Here is a 22,183-nt window from a genome sequence, read left to right as displayed (position 1 = left end):
GACCAAGAGAGGAGAGGAAGTGTGAGGGTAGCCAAGAACATCCGCTCTATTGCTGAGATACTCAACCCCTCGTTGCTTTGTGACCCTTATTACAACTGACACAGGCAGAAGACAAGGAAACATGATGGACTCCATCAAAGTCACACTCTTCTAACTGCTTAAGCAAGTTTTCTCTTTTTCCTTGCTAATAACAGTAGGATAGTGAAACTCCTCTATGGTATGAAGGAATCTTCGTGATACTTTTGGGATTAAGCTTGTTTCTTCTTCTTTCTTTTGTTCTTTCGTTCTTTCGTTCTTTCGTTCTTTCGTTCTTTCATTCATTCGTTCGTTCATTCGTTCGTTTGTTCTTTCGTTCGTTCTTCCGTTCGTTCTTTTGTTACTTCTTTTTTTTCTTCTTCTTTTTATTCACTCCCTTCTGCATCCTTCATAATTTCATTTCTCTGTCCTTGTTGCGTGACTCCACAGTCTCCACTGTTTCTGTCTGCCACTGCTTTCCCAGTTGGAAGATTTTCAGTGAAATAAGGGAAGGATGATATTGTGAACGCACGTTCGTGTCTTTCTTTTTCTCTACTGGATGTGAGAATACTTTTTACTGATAGCTGCCCAACTGGCAGTTTTGGTGTCTCCTCATTCTTTATTTGTGTATGTGGTACTTCATGTGCAACTCAGTGATAGCACTGTGGTAGCTGACTAAAATACTTACTAAATACTGGCTATATAGATAAAGACTCATGCAGTCTGAAACCACTTCTCAATGATCTGCATCACTAGTTTCTACAGGAGGCACTTTACTCAATTACTTTGATAGAAGATCAGGGAATCCTACACAGTGATGACTTTCTTCAGTCTGATGTCTTGCTGACACTTCTTAATCCATTCAAAACAGGCTAATCTGGAAAATATAACTTATACTGTGAGAGACAATAAAACATATTTTCTGCATCTTGAATCTTTTGTTCAAGCTCTGTCTCATCTGTCAATGTCTTTTCTGATATGCAGATATGAGAGTTTTAAATTTCCTTGGTCTTAACAAATTATTACATTCACTCATACGGTAATTGAAGCTCCTATTTGCAGATACAAGGAAACTCACATTTAGTTGATTATCTGTCAGGACATCTATGATATATATGCGTCCCCACATCCCAAGATTTTTGCTCTCCATTTTATGTGCATATCTTAGATTCCATGCTCAGTGGTTATGACTGTGCTAAAACATATGGTTGTTCAAATAAGCTTATCCTATCAGTCCATTCAATGTTTGTAGAGAGACATTAGTTTGTGTAACTGCTATGTTCCAGCACTATTTACCAGTATTTATACAGAAATATTCATATAGCTAATACTGATTTTATGTACTCTTTCTAGGCCAGCAATCTCATGAATCTTTGCCCACTGAAATAATTATTTTTCTAATCTGTGTGCCTCTATTGATCTAATTATAATCATTTAATTCCCTTAATATAATACATTTTACCAGAATTCAAATTATATGAAATGGAATGTATTTTCGGGTGTGAAGTGCCAGTGTGTTTTATGATCTATCCATCAACATAAATAAAAGCTTTTTCTTCCAAAGCAACCGGTCATGTACCACAGGGCTTTGTCCTACTGTCTAGCACCATCATAACTCTGTGCCTTTGTTGTGAAATAGTTTTGCACTTGTGAGTTCCTAAAAAGACAGGATGAGATCTCTTGCTCAAATCCCTCTATTTATTCTAGAGAAACATGTTAGCAGGAGGAGAAGTCCTTTTCACTCTTGTAAGCAGTTCCTTTCAAATCAGTGTGACACCCAGGAAAACAGAAGTTTTCAACATCAAGCTGTGGTCAGCAGCAATAGCAGCTGGCTTGCTTGTAGTACCTTTCATCTTGAAGAACTCTGAACACAAACATGAAGGCAAATTTAAGAAAATAAAAAGTAAGAGCAAAGCATTGATTGCATAGCGAAGGAGACGCCAGCCTGCATCTTCTGAATGAGGGGCACTCCTAATTATAAATTTATTTGCTTTTATTGTCATGTTTCAAAACTTTAATGGTCATCTAATGTATTTTTTATGGGATGAATATATTTCTTCCAAAACCTCAGGAACTGATCATGTGCAGCTGCTTTTAATTTCAATGGGAGTTGTAAAAGCTCATTACCCTCTAGATTTGTCCTTTAAATGTACTTACTTAAATATATAAACAAGATACCCAGAAAGCCTGAAGTAGCTGACAGAGCCTACACCAAACTGTATTTCCTACTCTTTCTATCCTAGGAACAGTCATGAGTTGGGTCAATTATCATTTTGAATTAAACTAATTGCACAGCTTCCTCAGTTTAAGTGGGCTGCAGTGGCTTGGGGTATGACAGCAATATGTGTCCCACTTTCATGTCTCCTGTTATGATCCTTTGCCTATACAGTGTTTGGGTAGCAACAGAATTGCCAGAGCTATTTTGGCATTAAATCCTAACAGGAAAATCATAGAATCATAGAATATCCTGAGTTGGAAGGGACCCGTAAGGATCATCAAGTCCAACTCCTAGCACCACACAGGTCTACCTAAAAGTTTAGACAATGTGACTAAGTGCACAGTCCAAGTGCTTCTAAAATGGCAACAGAACATTCATGGCAGCTTCAAAATTTTGAACCACCTTTATCCCAGTAGAAGAAAATAGCCTGAGTTTTTTTCCAGCTCATATATGAAGTACTAATCCACTTTACCCCTACATTTTAATGACGTTGCATAATTTTGTGGCACCCAGCCATGTAAACTCTCCTTTGAAGAAACACTTTGTGGAATAACAACACTAAGAAGCCATGCTCACAGGAGTTAAAACCAGCAGCCTCTCTAGCATCTCCTAACATTGCCCCAGCAATAAATGCTGGGATAATTATCATTTTATAGTGATGAAGAGCGCTGTAAGCTTTTTGCAACAGAAATGAAAATACAGTGTCCCTGCCCCAAACAACTCAACAGCAATGCCATGAAGAAGGATAGATAACAAACCAGAATAGAAAAAGGAGATTTGGGGAGCAAGCACATACTTATTTTGACAAAGGTACACATATACTGAGTTAGCACAAAGCTATCTTGAGAAAACCATCTATTTACTTAGCAAAGGCCTTGCATAGAAGGTGCCAGAAGAAGGAGAACTGTAAAAGCAGGATTCATTTATTTCACTGGCAATTTTCTTGAGGACTTAAGAGAAAGTGGATCAATGTGGAAAAATGCAATTTCTTGTAAACGATGTTCTGAGCATGGAGGAAATGTGTGCTGGGTGCTGCAGCAGTTCACCTGTGGTCTTGCTGGTGCTGCTGTGTGGATGGGCATTTCCCAGTCACAGTGGTGCTGGGACATCAGGGACAGACAGGATGGCACAGATGGACAAAGAGTTCATGAAGATATGGGGACTATCAAAGTTAGAGAGTGGGTAAAGGGTGCTACAGAATGGAGAGAAAAGAAGGGAGGGGAGTAAGGAGGGGAGTGCAGCAGGGAGGGGAGTGCAGCACGTTACTGGTAACACAGGAGCTTCCAGTCTAGTTGGGTGTCTGGACCTGACTGTCCAAACCTAACTGTGTTTTTCTTTATTGACTTGTTCTCTTCCTATGGGACTTGCCTTCTTCCTCCTCCTTCTCATCTTCTTTATGTACTCCTGCACAAGAGCATTTTCATTCTGCACATCTTGTGAGATAGGGAAGTCTTCCTGATTTCCCCTTTCCTTGCCTAACTTGCTGGCTCATCTGAAAAATGATCTTTTATTTCTTTATCCCACAACTTATTTTTTCTTTTATCTGTTGTTAATTTTATCAATAGTATTATGTATTATCTTGTCAAGCTCACTGAAAATCATTTTAAAGAGACAGTGCCAAAAATACATCATTTTGTTTTGTCTAGTATTTATTCAATGAATTCTGATTTCTGTAGCTGGCTCAGAAGACTGCTGCTTAATAAGTAACAGTCAAGAGACATAAAAAAATAAATTAAATCCATGTATTTGGAATAAGTCAACAAAATATCCAACATACTCAGAATAAATACCACCTCTTGGTGTAAAGGAATTTTATATGTTTTTTAAACTTTATATCAGTCATGTCTCTTTGAAATGTTTTAGTTTCTTACATCCGGTCTATTACTGCGATATTTTTTCTGAGAGTTTGTGATCTTTATGTTTTTCTTTTCTTGTGTATTTGGTGTGAATTCATTTCCAGATAGAAAGCTTCCTACTTGTTTGTAACATGCACAGGGGAAAATGCAAGAGTTCTTTCCTGGGAGATCACAAAAGGCTGTGCAGGTAAGAAAACAGGTTTGTCTCTTGTTTATTTCTAACCTGAACTGTAAGAGAACTTGAATATTCTTTTCATGATAGAAATGCCGTAAGAAGTAGACAGAAATAATTGCCTAAGTTTTCTGTGGTTAATGGTGGATTAGCAAGAGGCACTCAGAGTTGAACTGGTTGTGACCTTTTCTCTAGGATGGCAGAGCTGGCATGATATCAAAACCCATTATCCCCACTGGTGAAGCAGAGAGAGATACCAAAGCAGACAGACGCTCCCTGTAATGTCTTGTCTAAGCTTTTGTATTGATCTTTGGCAAAATCCTCTCCTGTCCTCTATGTCTAGCCAGCATGAGGTGAAGTTGCACTGAGCAATCCAAGACACTAGAATTACAAGAAGAGACATTGTGATACAAAAGCCACTTTTTACTGTAGCTATTGTTATGATAAAAATTCCATATTTTAGTCTCTGTAATCCAGTAGGTAGATCACAGACACAGAGATTGAAGAGCTATAAATTCCTGTAAATGCAGGCAAATTTTCAAGAGGCGAGTCTGAACCAAGATACATGTGCTTCTGCTCATCTTGAGATTCCTATGGCTAGATTCAGATTTTCTGTTTCTTTCTTTAAATTAGTTTTCCATTGATCTCTCCCAGTTAGGAGTCTTCAGCAGTTCCAAAAATCTAGCCCGTGGTGAAATCCTGGACTCTCTATAGTTAAAGGAAACTTTGGAACTTCTCCAAGATCTCATCTGATGCAGCTATTTCTGAGCACTAGGGAATGAAGCACTAAAAATGAGATGCCTGCATTTCCTGGTTAGCAAAATATATTACAATTTGTGAAAAGCAGCATCTGAGTGATTAGTAAAAAAAGATTTCCTTTTCCGGTATCAGTGAGCCCCTCCAAAACTCAAAATAAGGTTTCCTAAAATTTGTTTTATATGCCTTTGCATTCATTTACATTTCAGTTGCCTCTGCTGAAAAAAAAAAAAAAAAAAAAAAAGAGGTAGAAATTAAAAATCTACCTCTCCCTTTCTAGGTGTTTACATAAATGAAAGGGCAGGATGCTGAATTATGGACCAAGGATAGATCTGCAACTTCTGTGCCTGTACTGTCTGTAACTCTTCATTGGCTTGGAACATGTTCACACCAGGAAAATTTTGAACATTATTTTTGGCATGAATTTACGTGGATTAACTGTTACATCATTCTCTTTTATATACTGCATCCATAAAAATGTGGTGTTTTTCAAGAGAAATGCTCAGCATTCTGGGCAAGATGTTTGAGGGAGTCTCTGAAGACAGAAACTTCTCACTCCAATCAGCATCTCTTGATCTGGGAGTGGTTCAGAGCACGTTCAGGACAGAGATGTTTAGCAGCAGCAAAAGCAGCACAGTGACTCTCTGTTGACTGTGGCTGCTTCCAGCCTAGGGTTCCCTTGTTTCCCATTTCCTCCTGCAATCCAGAAGGCATCTCACATGCTGACTGATGGAAGAGGACAGCAGCGCTGCTACAGCAGCTCTCCCTCACTCAGGGAGCTGTGGCACTGTCTGAAAGTTAGGTATTGCCATGTATTGCCATTCCATGCTGTTGGCATGAGGGCATTTGCAACATACAGGTTGACCCTAGGAATTATAGCATACATAATCAGCCAAAAGGGCTGTACCTTACACTCTTGAAACTGACATGTAATGAGGAAAACTGTCATATGCATTACACCATATATATGATATATAAAATATAAACAATGCCATGTTGCAGATTTATTAGTACAAGTCAGTTAACTTCCTAAGACAAAAAATAATTATGGGGGAAGAAGAAGCCCAATGAATGTCTTCTCTACACATCACAGAAGAATCAATTTTAGACAGGCTTAAGAGTACTCCATTAACGTTTGTGTAGGGCCTAAGCAGTTACACAAGGCTGCAGCTCAATGAGATTTTCTAAACAAGTAGATAAATAATAGGGCTCTTGAGGCACATCATTTGAATTCAACAATAGGTAGAAAACTCCTTAGTAAAAATGGGCAGTAGGAACCCAGGGATGAGAGACCACTCAGAAGGCATCAGTCTGGATATGGTGGGTTCCAGAGCTGTGTCCTAACCTAAGGGTCTAATTTAGGAACAGATGAATTATACCCCAGAAATATCTGTATTTTTTCTCTACCAACTCTAAAGGAGACCAAAGGTGAACACCCAGTTGGAGACATCTGCATTGTAACACTGTGCACAGATGAATCTCACTTTCATATTGTGTTTGTTATTGCAATCCCCTAATTTAATTTAATTTTATTTATTTATTTATTTTTTTCACTAGGTCAGCTTCTATTTGCTTGTCACAGTTTCTCATGGTTTTAGCTATCAGGCATTTGGTAGGGCTTTACACTGAATTCTGGTGCTTTTTATCCCACAACACTGGTAGCTGCTGGAAGTGTATAAGGGGCTTGGCTAAGTCTCTCCCGTTATTGAGATGGAAAAATGTACAGGATGTTAATGTTAACTGATAGATTACAATTCATAATTAGATAATTAGGTTAATGATTTTCTGTCTTTCTCACCTTAGAATGCTCACTGAATATTCTTAAAAAATCCTTTGATGTCTTGTCCTTCAGTTTAAGCTTATTTTTGAGAGAAAAGCTGTTCTCCTCTAACATTTCTAGGATAAACACCACATCCAAGTGGTTTCTCTGGAGAGGATATAGGTCTTCCAGGTGAAGAGGGTTAATCTGGACCTTTCCAAGGTTGTATTGTTATCCATTCCAGTATACTGTAATTTCTGGTGAGATAAACAGTGATATTGTCTATATACTATACTATATATATTATTGCCTCTTTATCCTTATGTCAGATTGTATTTCATCCAAGCTAGGGTCAGAAGACTGCTATGAAGACTAATTGGAAATATAAGAAGTAATACAAAAAGACTTTTTATAGGCTGTGTTTTCTGAATATTTCCTTGACAGAGAAAAAAGTATTTTTATAAGCTATGTTTTTAGAATAGTTCAGTTGCTTAAGGGTACCAATCAGTGCACATTAATTTGCAGCAACATTTTGAAGCTTTAGAACAAGCTGCTCCCTGGATACTTGTGCCCTGGTGAATATTGTGTAAGGGAAAATGATTAGATTTTAGAAGATTTTTGTATGTCCTGAGTGCAGTACTTTCCCTATATATTATTGGCAGTAAAGCAGATCTCAGAGGTAACTTTACTGCCAAGTGTCTCAGGATTATATTAGCTACCTCAGTGGACTTTTGTGAGAACATTGCTTTTTTAGAAATTTAGCTTTTGTCATTAACTTGTGGAGGGAACAGTCTGGAAGCTCCAAGTGAATGATCCCCTGCCAGGCATGACTCTTGATTGCTCTGAAGGGTGATTTGGGATGGAAAGGATGGTGAGTAAGATAGGAAAGAGAAGCTGAAGTACTTATATCGGTTACAAGCTTGTTATTTCTGTAGAAGAAATGATTCAGTGATGCAAGGAAATGAGAAGATATTTCAAGTCTTTCAAAGGATGGACCTGGCTTGTAAAAAAATTCTGACAGTACCCGTGGTAGCACCACAGTGTTCTGGAGCTAGAGTAATGCAGAACCAAAGGGCAGGGCAGGTGGAATATTGCCTGGCCACTAGCCAGGCTAGTCGCCAGCTAGGCCAGTCTGCTCCAGGAAGGCTGCAGGCAGCTGGACAAGATTCTGGCTACTGCACGTGGGCTGCTTGCTGTGTGGCATACAGCACAGAGGAAGCTTCATTTTCCTTGTGTGGGAAACACTAGGGATGTTGCCCTGTAGACTTTTGCTAAGTCCAGCCCTTTCATCCTGCAAGTTTGAGGTCTTTAAAGACTATGGTTCTTGGGTTTTAGTTCACCAGAAAAGTTATGTGATCACAGCAAACTGTGGGGAAAAAACAGGATTCTTCTCCTCTAATTTATGATTTCTCTGCCTCTGACGTAGATAATCTACATCTGCTCCACTCACTGTAGACTCCCTTTGAGTCAATGAGGAGGAATAAACACTTTTAGGACATGAATCATCTGATGCATTTTAGACATTTACATTAGGGTTGGATCATTTCCACTGTAGCACTGCCTATTTCCTCTCCACTTGATTATAGAGAGAACTTGGCTCACAAATAGATGTCACCATCTAAAGTTAGGTGAAACAAATCCCACACAGACAGCTTGCTGTAGAGATGCTAACTGAATGGGAGATTCAGGCATATTTTTTTTCTTTTTCATGGTGTTCTGAGGAGGAAGTCTAGAAAGGGCTAGGAAGGGGGCGATGGGCATGTTCTAGAGAAATCTATGTAAGAAACAGAGAATAGAAGATATTTGTAAAAGAGCTTGAAAAGTGGATAAATACTATGGTGAGAAGATTGCATCTGATTACAAATTATTCAGAACAGTCTAATATGAAGCTGACTGCAAAGAGCTGTAGCAGAGACTCATAATACTCAGTAAATTGATAATAAAATGACAAATGAAAATTAATGTTCATAAGTGCAAAGTAATGCAAATGGAATAAAAATAGCTCAAACTATTCACACATAATAACAGCCTTTAAATTAGTGATTACCATTCAGGAAATACATTTTGGAGTGACTGTGGATAGCTTTCTGGAAACATCAGCTCAGTACTCAGAGAAGGTCAAAAGAACATACAAAACATTAGGAATTATTGAGAAAGTAATTGAGTAAATCCAGGAAATGTTTTTATGCCACCGCATAAGTTGATAGTGCTCCCACACCTTGAATGAATGTACCGTTTTTCCTCTGTGGCCTCAAGGCAGGTATAAGAAAGCTAGAGATGAGATAAAGAAGGGCCGCAAGGTGATCAATGATACAGAACGGCAAGACAGACTTCAGCTGTCCAGTCAGAAAAATGAATGGATGAGAATATACAATGATAAAAGTCTATAAAACGATAAATGATTTAGAGAATGTGCATAGGCAACAATTACATTCAATTTGGTGTCCTTCAGGTTGAGGGGACATTTTATGAAATATCAACTGTATGTTTAAAACAAACAAAAGGTAGCCCTTTTTCACACAATTCAAAATTAAATTATAGCACTCCTTGCTAAAGGAGGCCAAGATGATAAAAAGTAGAGCATAGAATCATAGAATCACAGAATATCTTGGGCTGGAATGGACCTTAAAGATCATTTAATTTCACCCCCTGCCAAGGGCAAGGATACCTCCCACCAGACCAGGTTGCCCAAAGCCCCATCCGACCTGGCCTTAAGCACTTTCAGGGATGGGGCATCCACAGCTTCTCTGGGCAGCCTGTGCCAGTGCTTTACCATCTTTTGAGTGAAAAATTTCTTCATAATATCTAACCTAAATCTACCCCCTTTTAGTTTAAAACTATTACTCTTTGTTCTATCACTGTGATAAAGAGTCCCTCTCCAATATAGAGATGTATATCTAGTACAGATATTAGATGAAATCAGATTTCTCCATCTATGTATATTAAGCATTCAGATTGGACATTAGGAAAAAAATCTTTATTGCGAGGGTGGTCAAACACTGGAAGAGGCTTCCTAGTGAGGTGGTTGATGCCCTATGCCTGCCAATATTCAAGAGGCATTTGGACAATGCCATCAATAATATGTTTTATCTTTTGGTTAGCCCTGAAGGTCCCTTCCAGCTGAAATACTGTACTGTACTGTACTATACTGTACTCTACTCCATTCCATTCCATTCCATTCCATTCCATTCCATTCCATTCCATTCCATTCCAGTTCAGAAAAAAAGCCTGAGTAATCAGTTCCTGAACAGCTATCTTCTGGAAAACAGCATCTATTTTATCACTTCTATTTTATCATGGTATATTTCTTTTTTTTACACACTTTCCTGAAATACTGGCTAATGATTTCTATTGGGTTCTGTGCTAATGATTTATATTAGATTCTGTGCTAAAATGGCACTTAGCTTGATGCAGCATGCCAGTCTGCATGTCAGTAGATGTGAAAACAGTCTGAGAAAGAGTGAGAGAGAAACATTGGGAAAGAAGTCTGTATCAAGTCTGAGCTGAGAAGGGAACTATTGTTGACAGCCCTGAATGCATGTCTGGCATAATGGGTGGCAGCAGTCCCCTTTGAGAGGCCGCCAAAACATAATAATATAAACTTCTGACCTGGAAAAAGCAGTTAGAACTGAGACAACAGGTGTAATTTATTGCTCTGAAGTTCAGCATTATTATGACGGAAAAGATCTTGGGCTCAGGTGAGGTATGTTCTGGGCAAAGTGGCCCTGCATAAGTATAAGAAGTGTATGGGCTGTTCTTTGACCACCAAGAGCTCTGAGCAACATGGGCTGCTGGCGGTGTAGCACAAAGAAGCAGGAGAGCTGCTTCCTGAGAACCGCAAGACTGACTTTCTTGCCATTCTCCTCCCACATCTACTGTGTATAGTTCTGGACAATTAAAGGTTGAAGTCAATGCAACAGAATTAGACTTACTCCTTTCCTAGTGGTTTGGTCTGGTGAAAACTAATCTAAGAAACACTATAAATCTGAGGATGGGCATGCAGGTGTTTATTAGGACACCAAGGATGTGGACCCATTGAAACCTAAGGGGGATTAAATCCTAAATATAGCTTCTTCCTCATCGTGGAGCGAGGCAGTGGAAAAGCAGCAGATCCAACTGTGTCCTGAGTTGTTTCAACAAATGTTGTTTACATTTCAATGATTTAATTAGGATAATTTAATGATGTGATTAATTAAATCATCTTATTTTCTCTTTTGTTTATATTTTTGTCTACCCAGTGACTGACCCATGGGCTTTTCCTTGCCTTGTATTAGCATACAGAGTCAGAATTAAACCTTAGCCTCTTACAGCATTCATTAGCACTTTGTTGTGCTAAAACAGAAGAGACACACCATTTCAGGCAGTTGTATTGGAGTGTGACCAGTAACAGTCATTACATTAGGAAGGTGTCAAAAAGTGTTATTACTGGCTGCATTATTCTGAAGGGAACAAAGTGATTTAAAAAGAGTCGTACTGAGTCTATTGAATTGATGGCAGTCTTCATTAAGGTTTGGGATTGGTTTAAGGATTGGACCCAAGAGGTTTTTTTACACTGAAAAGTAAGATGGAAAAAAAAAAGAGAGAAAGGCATTCTGGTACTTAATCAAAATCCATCAATCCACTCAGAATCACATTTACAGTCTCCAGCAACTACCACCCTTCCACAACAACTTGCTGTTCGTCCCACCCACCCCACCCTCCACTGGCATTTGGCAGAGGAAGGATGGGGGTCCTTTGTAGTGGCTCTGCTCACTCAGTTCTAATTCCAAACCTCTGAAGACTCTGTTGACGCAGCCAGCCACCTGGACTGTTAGATTCCTGGTGAGGTTTTCAGGACTCGATTAAAACAATTTGAATTTATGATTTGTTTCAAAGTAGGGCAGATTTGGTTTGGCAGTCTGTGGGATGTGATAAACATGGAATTCCAGCAGCAGTAAGTGTCATTTCAAGAAGCAGACAAATACTGTAGTTACCCTTTCGTTTTGCAGTTTTGGTTTTGATAGATTAGTGGAGCTCTGCTCACTGTAAATGACAATCAAAGCCATGTAACATGGTAGTTTTGTCTTGTTCAGTGGTAAGGCTGCACCTCTTCTTTTGTAACTCTAATCTAAGAAAAGTGGCAGGTACTCAGGGAGTCTTACTCCTACACTGCAGCCAGTGCCATCATACACACCAGCAGAGAAGGAACCAAGTCCATCCATCATCTAGGCAGGACTGGTGGGAAGAAGTACGGAGAATATAGAGTGAATGAAAGTGACACATGTCAACGGTTTAGTGCAAAATCTTTGTGGGGATTAGCATGTTGTCAGTTCTTGCCTTCCAGTGTACCATAAGCAAATCTGCATTTGTTATGCAACTGTTTTATCAGTATAGCCTCAGCACAGAGTACATGTCAAGAAAATGTATAGAGAATATAAAGTTTTCCTTGGGGATACCAGAGAACTTTGTTAGAAGCAACACAGAGTTTTTCTGTTGCCTTGCTGGCCTTGGTCTTGAGAAACTGCATTTCTGTTGTCTTACCTGCAGTATTTCTAAAGCCCAAATCTCAAGAGCAAACCCCAAACACTGCCATGCCTGTCTTCTGATCTTCATGATTCAACAGCCTTTATACATAAAATCTCCTGCTGCTTTTAGGATTTTCTTCTTGTCATGGCTGGACTAACATTTCAGCAAACTCAGAAACTCCCCACTGAATTCCCTGCTGTCATTACTATGGTGTTTCAGATACCCGGGTTAATGCACCTAAAATCAGTTTTTGTATTTCTACAAAGTGCTGCAGTCTCATACAGAAGTACACTGTTACAAACATCCAAAATTCTAAATTAATTTTGCTGGTAAGATTTTAATAGTGCAGTTAACATAGACACTCTCTGTTAATAGCAACCCCCAAATAATGTTTTCTATTGTCTCTACTTTGGTTTTAAATAAAGCCTAGAGATTTCAATATGTGGTCCCCCTCCTTGTTTTTCAGTAGCTTTACCATTCAAAAATGATTTTGAATTAAGCCTCTTACATATTTAGATGCTTTTTTTTTTTTTTTTTTTTTTTTTTTTTTCCTGCTATTTTTCTGATATATTTCATCTCCCCATCCATGTGGTTTGCATGTTGTTCCTGTATGATTTCACTGGGGATAATTTTCTAGAGACACTTTCAACACTTTCTGCTACAGAGGATATACACAGCATATCCAGGGTGCTTAATTTCATACATGCATCAGCGAGGAGGTATTACTAAAACCCTTCTATTCTTCCACCTGCCTGCCAAGAAGTAATTTCATTGCATTCCATGTTTGTGTCTCCCTGACTGTCAGGCATAGAGAAATGTTTAATACTTTTGAAATAGGAAAGCTGAAGGAGACTGGACTGGAAGAGATTGCAGCTTTGGTAAATTGCTTTACTGCCTGCCGGATCAAATCAATACCTTCTTTTCCTTTAATATGGGTTAAAGTAAACAGATAAACAAACAAACAAATAAAAACAGCCCTCAACAAAACATAAAAACAACAAAAACAATGCTCAAGGGTTTAATTTATCACAAAAAAAAACAAAAACAAAAACAAAAAACCCCCTGTCATATATTTCTCACTAGTAGATAATGCTTGACTTTCTGGACAGAAATCAGTAATTCCATATTATTACATACTCCAGCCAAAGAGATACCCTTAAAGGAAATGCACTTCAGATTCATATATTCCTTTGAGCACAGCCTTTTATCTCTGATGGCAATTCCTTTGTGTCCCAAGACATTTCTGCCTGGGATTCCTGCAGCTCCTGGAGAAAGCCAAGGAATCTCCCTGCCTGCAGTTGCTTAGGAAAGAGTGTTTCTCAAAATACAAAGCAGAAAAGGAGAAACTGAACAAGAACAGTCCTCTGGGCACTTGCAGTCAATCCATATCAAGAATGGGAGAACCAGCACCCCCAGAGCCAGTTTCTCTGCTACCACCTGTGGCTATCAGCTTCTAGGAAACACCAAGCAGCATCCTTTTGTACCAGAACCTCGAATACATAATCCAACCCAATGAAACAATTCGACAAACCGACCATAAACCACAGGCTCTCAGACAAATCCTATTCAAGTTAGGATTCCAGGGCAGCCTTCTGCTGCGTGTTTTGTTGGCACCAGCCAGTACACAGTACACAGTACACAGTACCCAGTACACAGAGGTGCACCTGGAATACAGGTTGGCTCATTCAGTTCAGTGAGCTGCTTCGTCTCCCCCTCTCATCATTTAAAGTGCTGAACATGAAATTTAGTGATTGGTTATGTGTAACACAGCTCCCTGTGTGGGCATAGAAGTGTCTGCTGTTGCTCCTGGCTGAATTAATTGTGTATTTAGGGAAAGATGACAAACCCTTAGGACTTGTGATCATAGCGCAGAAGGACCTGGATTTGCTCTCTTCAGGAAATGGAGTTTTTGCCCTAGGAATTGTTACAGGACTACAGTTACACTTCAAAACAGATGTTCAAATCCTCTGGAGACAAGTGCCGAGGCACTTCTGAAATCCCTGTTTGTGTAAATCTGTCTCAGTATTGCCCAAATTGCATTACAAACATGGCCCTAATTGGTCCAAACTCTCCAAGACAGAGCTTTCAGGATGCTTAACACTTTCTGAAAATGGAAGGGCTCTACAGCTGAAATTTAATGCACCTTGCAGGTACTCCTGCATGAAAGAAAAACAGCTTCTGTCTGCTACCCACTCACTTTTCCCATGGCTGCTTACTTCATCATTACCTCTTCTGTCTCTTCTACTGCTCATGCAGATGAGCAGAGAACAGCATCAGAGACCTGCCGGGGCTGAAAATAGGCAGCACATAACTGCCAGTTATTTTTCAGACAGATTGGCTGCCTATTTGAGTTCGGATCATGAGCACTTGTGGTTGCACAACAGAGAAGGAGAAGAGGCTGTGGGGATGGAGGCCTGGGATTGTTTACTCTGCTTTAAGCGACATAGCCGAAGGAGAAAGAGTAGCTGGAAATATGTTCTGCACTTTTTTTTCTATTTCCCAGCAACTGAAGGTTGTAATTCTTTCTCTGCCCCAGCCTCACATAAAAGCAAAATGGGGGACAGAGGACTATAAAAAGGAAGCGATTCATCTCTGCTTCCTATGAAGATAAGCAGTGCTTTTCTGGATGAGTTTTTTTTTGCTTTGCATGCACTTTGTGTGCTGCAGCTGCGAGACTACAGAAGAGCTGCTCTCAGAAGTGCATACTGGTGTCAATGGTTAGCATATAAGAAACAGTAGCTTATGCCAGAATCATCTTCTGCCCCATGGATTGTTCACTTTTGCCTTCTGGAAGTTAGTGAATGTCATATGGCCTTGTCCGTGCTAGCAAAGGAGTAACACACTGAACCACGATCACAGAGCTGACTACAGAAAAGTGAGGGCTGACAAGGTTTATCAGAACTCCTCCCACAAACACTGAAGGTGTGCAACTCTACCCATCCTTGCAGGGCAGAACCTTCAGTCATCCTCAGAAGCAGCAGGTCTGGTGGGGGTGTCACAAACAGCCTTCATTTAGCAATGGGCAAGGCTGGAAAATACTTTTTTTTTTTTTTAATTTAAAAAAATATTATTATTACTAATTTTCTAGTCCTACTCCATATTCCTCACTGGTTTATTGATATTCAGTATTTCAGGCTTTGATACAAATTGTGTGTGCATGTATAGGAGGGGAGAAAGGGTTATTTGGTCAGGTAAGTTCCAATATTTATTTTTATGGATTAAGGAAATACTTGTTTCTGTTCTCTTATAATACTTGCACCATATAACAGACAATATCCCACTGCCATTGTTTGCCCTGGGTTACAGCAGCAACTTTCTTCAGCTATGGTTTCTTAAATGCTGAATATTTAAATTAAACATGAGTGTGAAAGGCTTTAAAATCCAGATTTCCTAAGGGAGGTGGTAACTGGGAGTGAATTTCTCATCTTTATCTCCTAACAATGTAACGTCATTTGCTTCCAATGATTTTCCCTCAATTTTGTTACTTGTGATTTATATCTTTATGAAAGAGAACAAGATCAAAGCAATGATGAAATCACTAAGAGTCACTTTGTGATTTATTCTTCTCCCTGTCACCAAAGTAGAACAGTTTCATAATCAACACAGATCTCTTTATAGGCATTAATCCAGGAAAGCATTAAAGTACCTGCCCAAGTCTATTCCTGTTCAGGGAAACCTGTCTTGAGCTTGTGTATATCGCTGCGTGAGATTCTTCCTGAATCAAAGAGATGTGAACTAGATCTAGTTCTATATGGGCAATAATCACTGTAATTAATCTTAAATATATAGAATGCTGACCTCTTTTTATTATTTTTTTTTCCAGATATTTATTATATATGTATACTATGGAGGTAAATCTAAGAAAGCAGTTGTCCTATTGAATAGGTCATGTAGACATAAAAATAAGACAGTTCTGCTACAATGCAGAATCATAGAATCATGCCATCATTAAAGTTGACCTTCATAATTTCTTGGTGCCTTTTAAAAAATTTAATTTTTTTATTTTACCCACTGATCATATCAAAATTCCTGCTAAATTTACTTCAACAATTTAAAAGATTCTGGTTAGTGGAGTTTTTCTTTTCAGAATCAAATGCAAAATGCATTAAAATACTTTAAAAGGTAAGAGTAAGATTCTCCAGCACAAAATGTCATGGAATTATGTTTCAATAAACATGAAAGAGAAAACATGAGAAAGAATGATATTAGTTAGGTAATCAGTATATAGGTTACAGCTAAGAAAACCAGTCTGCACACATAAAGGAGGAATAGCACTAATCCAGAGTGAAGTTTCAGAAAAGCTCAAATAAAAATCCACCTGTAGTTGACCTCTCTCACTTTTCTTAAATGGTTTTGTTTACAGAAGATAAAACCACAAAATGTACACTTATTTTATATACATTTTCAGCACAGTATAGATAAAACAGCCACAAGATGGCAATACACCATGCTGTGAAAGAAAATTACTACACATTGTCTGATTTTAACCCCTCCATACATGGCTGAAACACACTGCTTGTTTAGCTTCAGGAAATTTGATGAGGAATAGACAGAGAGTAGACAGAAAACAAACAAACTAACAAGCAAAAAACCCTGATCCCATAAACACAGTGTTTCTCATTTTTTCTTGCTTTCCTGTTACTCCTGCTGTCTGTGTGCAGGGATTTATTCATCTGAATGAATGAAAGCGCTAGGGGATGCCATACTCATGAGCACCCCTGTGGTAAGAAACCTGGTGAATGTCACAGAGGCAATAAAACAGACTGCTCTTGCCAGTCCAGAGGATGGTGAGAAGAAACAGATGCCCTTCTGCCCTGCAGTAATAAAAATATAGACAGCAAAATGTTATGAAAAGGGATGGAAATGAGATAGTACGGTGTTCAAAGCCGTACACTTACGTACTAATAATGAGGACTTTCGCAGCAAACCAAAGACTGTAATCGTAAGAGGTGGTGAAAAGACACCTGAAAGTCTTGCCTGAGCATACAATAGCAGTGAGTCACCAGTCCGAGGTAGCTGCAGAAGAGTAATGTGATTATAGGATGCAGCAGGTGAAGGGTGTTCTTCAGATGTTCTGGAAGGACACAGTGTTGATGTTTGTTTTCATTCCTTTTGTGCCACAGTGATGTGGTGTGTCAGGGCACTGCTGACAGGGCATGGAGGTGGCTCCCCTCCTTTTGCCTGGAACATAACAGTTTTCTGATGTGGTTACGAGGCAGGATGTTAGGAAGTGTCTGGATTAAAGTAATCACTAGTTCTGGAGGCAGGAGGAAGTTTTTCTCAGGTTAGAAGGTCAGGGATTATTGAAACTGGGTTATGCTTTCCTGGGTAACAGAAGGGTGTTACTTATGTCCTAAGGCAGCCTGGCAATTTCACCTAAAAGTGCTCACCTGTTTTCTTCTTGTGACGTGTTGCAGTTGACTTTTGATCTTCTGCTACTGCCTTCAGCTTGTGACATGTGCAGAACAGGTAGATCACTGGGCTGCCTTCAGTAAATGCACATTGCATTGGGCACTGCAGCCAAAGAGATCTGGACTGAACAACAGTTTTACTTTTTGCCATATAATTCTGCAGAGCAGTATTTTATTAGTCCTTGTCCCTAAATGTCTGGTTTAGAAATACTGAAGGAGTTACAAGTTAAATGAATCACCAGCTTAGTTTTAAATGGTAAATACGCAAGACATAGATGAGAAGTTTTATTCCTTTTCTGTCATCCTGAGTAATTTATTCCCTGCCCTGTTGACTTTGAATTGCCATCTTGCTACTGCATTTTCTGATTGCCTGCTGCTCATAAGCATCAGAATAACCAATCTGTTAAATTGTTGACCACTTCTGATGATCCCAAGAAAGGTCACACTTCATGTTATTCTATCCTCCGCATAAAAATCAGACAATACAGATTGAAATCCCTCCTGCCTCCTGTAGACAGCTGGGCTATAGCCTGTGACTGGAGTGTTAATACAATTTTGATTGCAGTTCGCTGCTCTTTTTTTTTAATAGATTTAAAATTTAACAAGGAGTTATATATATCGGCCTACAAAATTGTTATTAGACTGCTCTGTTGTTGTTTTTTATTATTACTATTTTTTATTAATTCCACTAAAGGGTTGATATATATCCCGATTAACCATTTTGATTCTTTTATTGCAAACTGCATTTCAATTACTTTCTGCTCCTCACTGATGCACAGTTTCAATGAAGATAAATATGTTTTTGTTGTTGTAGGAATTGCATTATTGCAGCCTGGGACAGATTGAGAGATGTTTAATGAGTAGTCGAGTAGTCAATTCTTTTCTTTTAAATGTTATTTATTCCAGACATACAAGAACAAAAATGTCACAATACTGATGGAACTGTTTTACAAGACCATTATCCATGGATAGAATATATTAAAGTTGTAGGGTAATACCAGGGATTCATGGTTAATATATTGAAAATAGCCAGGATACAGATAACTGGCAGTTAAACAACCCCTGTCTCACAAGTCCTAGGTGGTCTCAGTGGATATTTTGACATTACATTTTGGTTCCTACTTTTCTTGTCACTAAACTCACACTAGTCTGTAGCAATCTAAGTTGTAGTTGTTGTGTTATCAGTTAAAATGTTTTTTATTATGCATTGTTTCAACTATGCCAGATTTGGAAGGAAAAAAAGTAAATTCTACCTCTTATTTTCCTGTTGTTCATGCACTTGAATATCCAGAAATGTTTTCATGCCACCAAACAGAAAAATTAAGCCACTTTTAAAAACATGACATTTCAAAATGATTGAGACAGAAAATGTATGTTGCAGCCTTTCTGTCTAGTCATATATTCTTCTTCTCATTTTTTTTCACATGTTTCATTTGTTAATGCTGTTGAAATTTTGACTATTTATTATGATTTAGCAAAGGAAACTGCAAAACTTTAGAAATTTTCACAGGAGGGGAAGACCATTTTTCATATGGCTTTACTGATTTTGTATATCTTCTGACCATTTTTTTTTTAGCTCCATGTTCTGTCTCCTACATGTGCAAAAGTATTTGCATTGTATTTCTATGCTCCTGTATCATAAGACCTCAAACTTCCTCCTTTCAAAAAAAAAAACCAAAACAAACAAAAACAAACAAACAAAAAAAACACAAATGAACAAATGAACAAACAACAACAACAACAACAAAAAATCACTCTAAGAGTCTAAGAGGTACCAGTTTCTTCCCTACTACTGGTCTTCTGGTTCATGTTTTCAATTTGTTTCTTGTTGAGTGTGGAATATGTCACTGTGACTTTCCATATCTGATTTTATTCACTATAAAATGATAGCTAGATATTGCTGCTACCTGTACCAGTGCATGGGGAATTCTGATCTGATAGTGATTCTGCACACTTTATCTGAAGTGCAGCAAGAACTATAAAAACAGAGGTCCTAGATCAATGATATTGCTGGAGTTCATGTAGAATACCAAGATCTAAAGTCTGATTGTAACTATAGAAAGTTACATTACAGAGAAAAGAACAAAAAAGACTGGAACAAAACCTGGTACCATTCTCAGTGAATTTATCTGAGAACCAAGTGCAGCTGTTTCTGTAGATGTTATGTTATATCAAGATACTCATATTCTGCCTGCTTTGGAGCTATTTTTCTTCTTTTCGTTCCCTATATCCAAGCCAGGTAATTTATGAGAGATTTCAAGGAAAATAGAATCACTTGTCTCTAGTCAGTTAAAAGTGCAGGTAACCAAAGTCTTCTGTTCTAAGCGTGTCATTTCTGTGCATTTAAATGGCTAAGTACCCATTAAGATCACTATAAGCCTTTCAGCTAAACTTTTTACAGCTCTTTGTTCTCTCACTCTATTCAGACATATAGATTTTCCTGCTATCTTTCCTTTCCTTTTCTTTACTCTGACTCATTGATCACACATCACTAATGGGTTTTTCTGTGCTTCAGTTTCTCCATCTGTGAAATGAGGAACATCTATATTTGCTGTTGTGTCAAGGTAATAGATGTATTAGAAATACCTCAGCTAGTCATTGCAGTGTTCCCATTTGTAGGCAGCTCCTTAAATCAAACCACTGAAGTACTTCTTCTTGCTGCTCTGAGGCACTGTAATTTGGTGTGTTCAAATACTGCTGCTATTCTAGGCTATCTTGAAAGAAGAAGAAAATACCATCCTATCTAACATTTAGAGAGGTAAACATTCCCTGGGGAGAAATTGACTGGCTTGTTTGTAAATGGGATAAAATATGCAAGATTTAGAATATGTTGGGTAGTGATTTATATCAGCAAGAGTACCTGTAAAACGTTTCGGTATCAGAATTTGGTGGTTGTTGGGGTTTTTCCTTATTGTTTTCAGTTACTTATGAGAATTATAAAAGCAGAGGAGAAGTAGGCCATTGGATTTGCTCATGAGGTATAAATTAAGACATCCTTTCACAGAATCACAGGATGTCTGAGGTTGAGAAGAGAAACCTCTGGTATGCATATAAAAATCTCAACCTCCTTTCTCCCAGAAAACATTTTTGTCCCAGCCAGACACAGAGGCTGAAAAGCATATGGGTAAACTGAGACAGGAAAAATATCTGAACAGCCCCAAGGATTTCTGAATACTTGCTGTCAGTAATTATAACTATAAAGAAAAAAAGTCTGTAACACTATGCTTTTGTTATTTAGAAGTAACAGTTTAAGAGATGGTTAGGAGCTTGAAAAAATGCATCTATTCACTAGGACAGTGTCCATTCACAGATTATGCTGTGGTGGTGGTAAGACATGGGGAGGGAGGTGGCACAATCCCGTCTGTGGATGGTTGTGTTGCTCCTTAAGGGAAAGTATCCCACACTGTTCAACCCAAATATGGGTAGGCTACACAGGGTGCTTGCACTCAGAGTCTTACTGCTTGTTGCAGATGATGAGTCTGGTCTTGAGGGCCAGCTTTGGCAAAGCTCAAAGAGTCAGCCCTGCTCATGTTTTTCCTTGAAGGTCGGGCAAACAAATTCAAAAAATATTCTACGAACTCAGCCTAGTCCTCAGTGTGTACAAGGAGCTGATCTGACATTATCATTCCTCATGACTAAGTCAATCTGTGGCCATTACTTTTGCCTCTTCCTGTACAAACAGAAAGTCACCAGTGGCATACTGAAGGGCTCCATTTTAGGGCCAGTTCTCTTTAACATTTTCATAAATGACTTGGATGCAGAATTCAAAAGTGTTTGTAACTGACACTGAACTGGAAGGAGCTGTTGACTCCTTCAAGGGTAGAGAGGCCTTGCAGAAAGATTTTGACAAATCTGAGAGCTGGGCAACCACCAGCTGCATGAAGTTCAACAAGAGCAAGTGCTGGATTCTGCACTTGGGATGGGGCAACCCTGGACATATGTACAAACTAGGGGATGAGAAGTTGGGCAGCAGCTCCACAGAAAGCGATCTGATTGATGTCAATTTGAACATGAGTCAACATTGTGCCCTGACAGCCAAAAGGGTCAACTGTACCTTGAGGTGCATCAGGCATGATTTTGATAGCTAGTTGAGGGAAATGATTGCCCTGCTTTGCTCTGTACTGGTGCGGCCTCACTTCGAGTATTGTGTACAGTTCTGGGTGCCCCAATATAAGGACATAAAACTATTACAGAGCATCCAAAGGAGGACTATGAAGATGGTGAAGGGTTTAGAGGGCAAAACGTAAGAGAAGTGGATGAGGTCACTTGTTTGTTCAACCTAGAGAAGAGAAGACTGACAGGAGGCCTTCAGCTTCTTCACAAGGGCAATGGAGGGGCAAGCACTGATTTCTGCTCTCTGGGGACAGAGACAGGACCCGAGGGAACAACATGGAGCTGGGACAAGGGAGGGTCAGGCTGGGTGTTAGGGAAAGGTTCTGCACCCAGAGGGTGGTCAGGCACTGGGACAGGCTCCCCAGGGCAGTGGTCACA

This window comes from Aythya fuligula, chromosome 1 (assembly GCF_009819795.1).
Source record: "Aythya fuligula isolate bAytFul2 chromosome 1, bAytFul2.pri, whole genome shotgun sequence".
Taxonomy (NCBI): Eukaryota; Metazoa; Chordata; class Aves; order Anseriformes; family Anatidae; genus Aythya; species Aythya fuligula.
The sequence above is the reverse complement of the archived record's forward strand: the minus strand, read 5'-3'. Positions refer to the sequence as shown.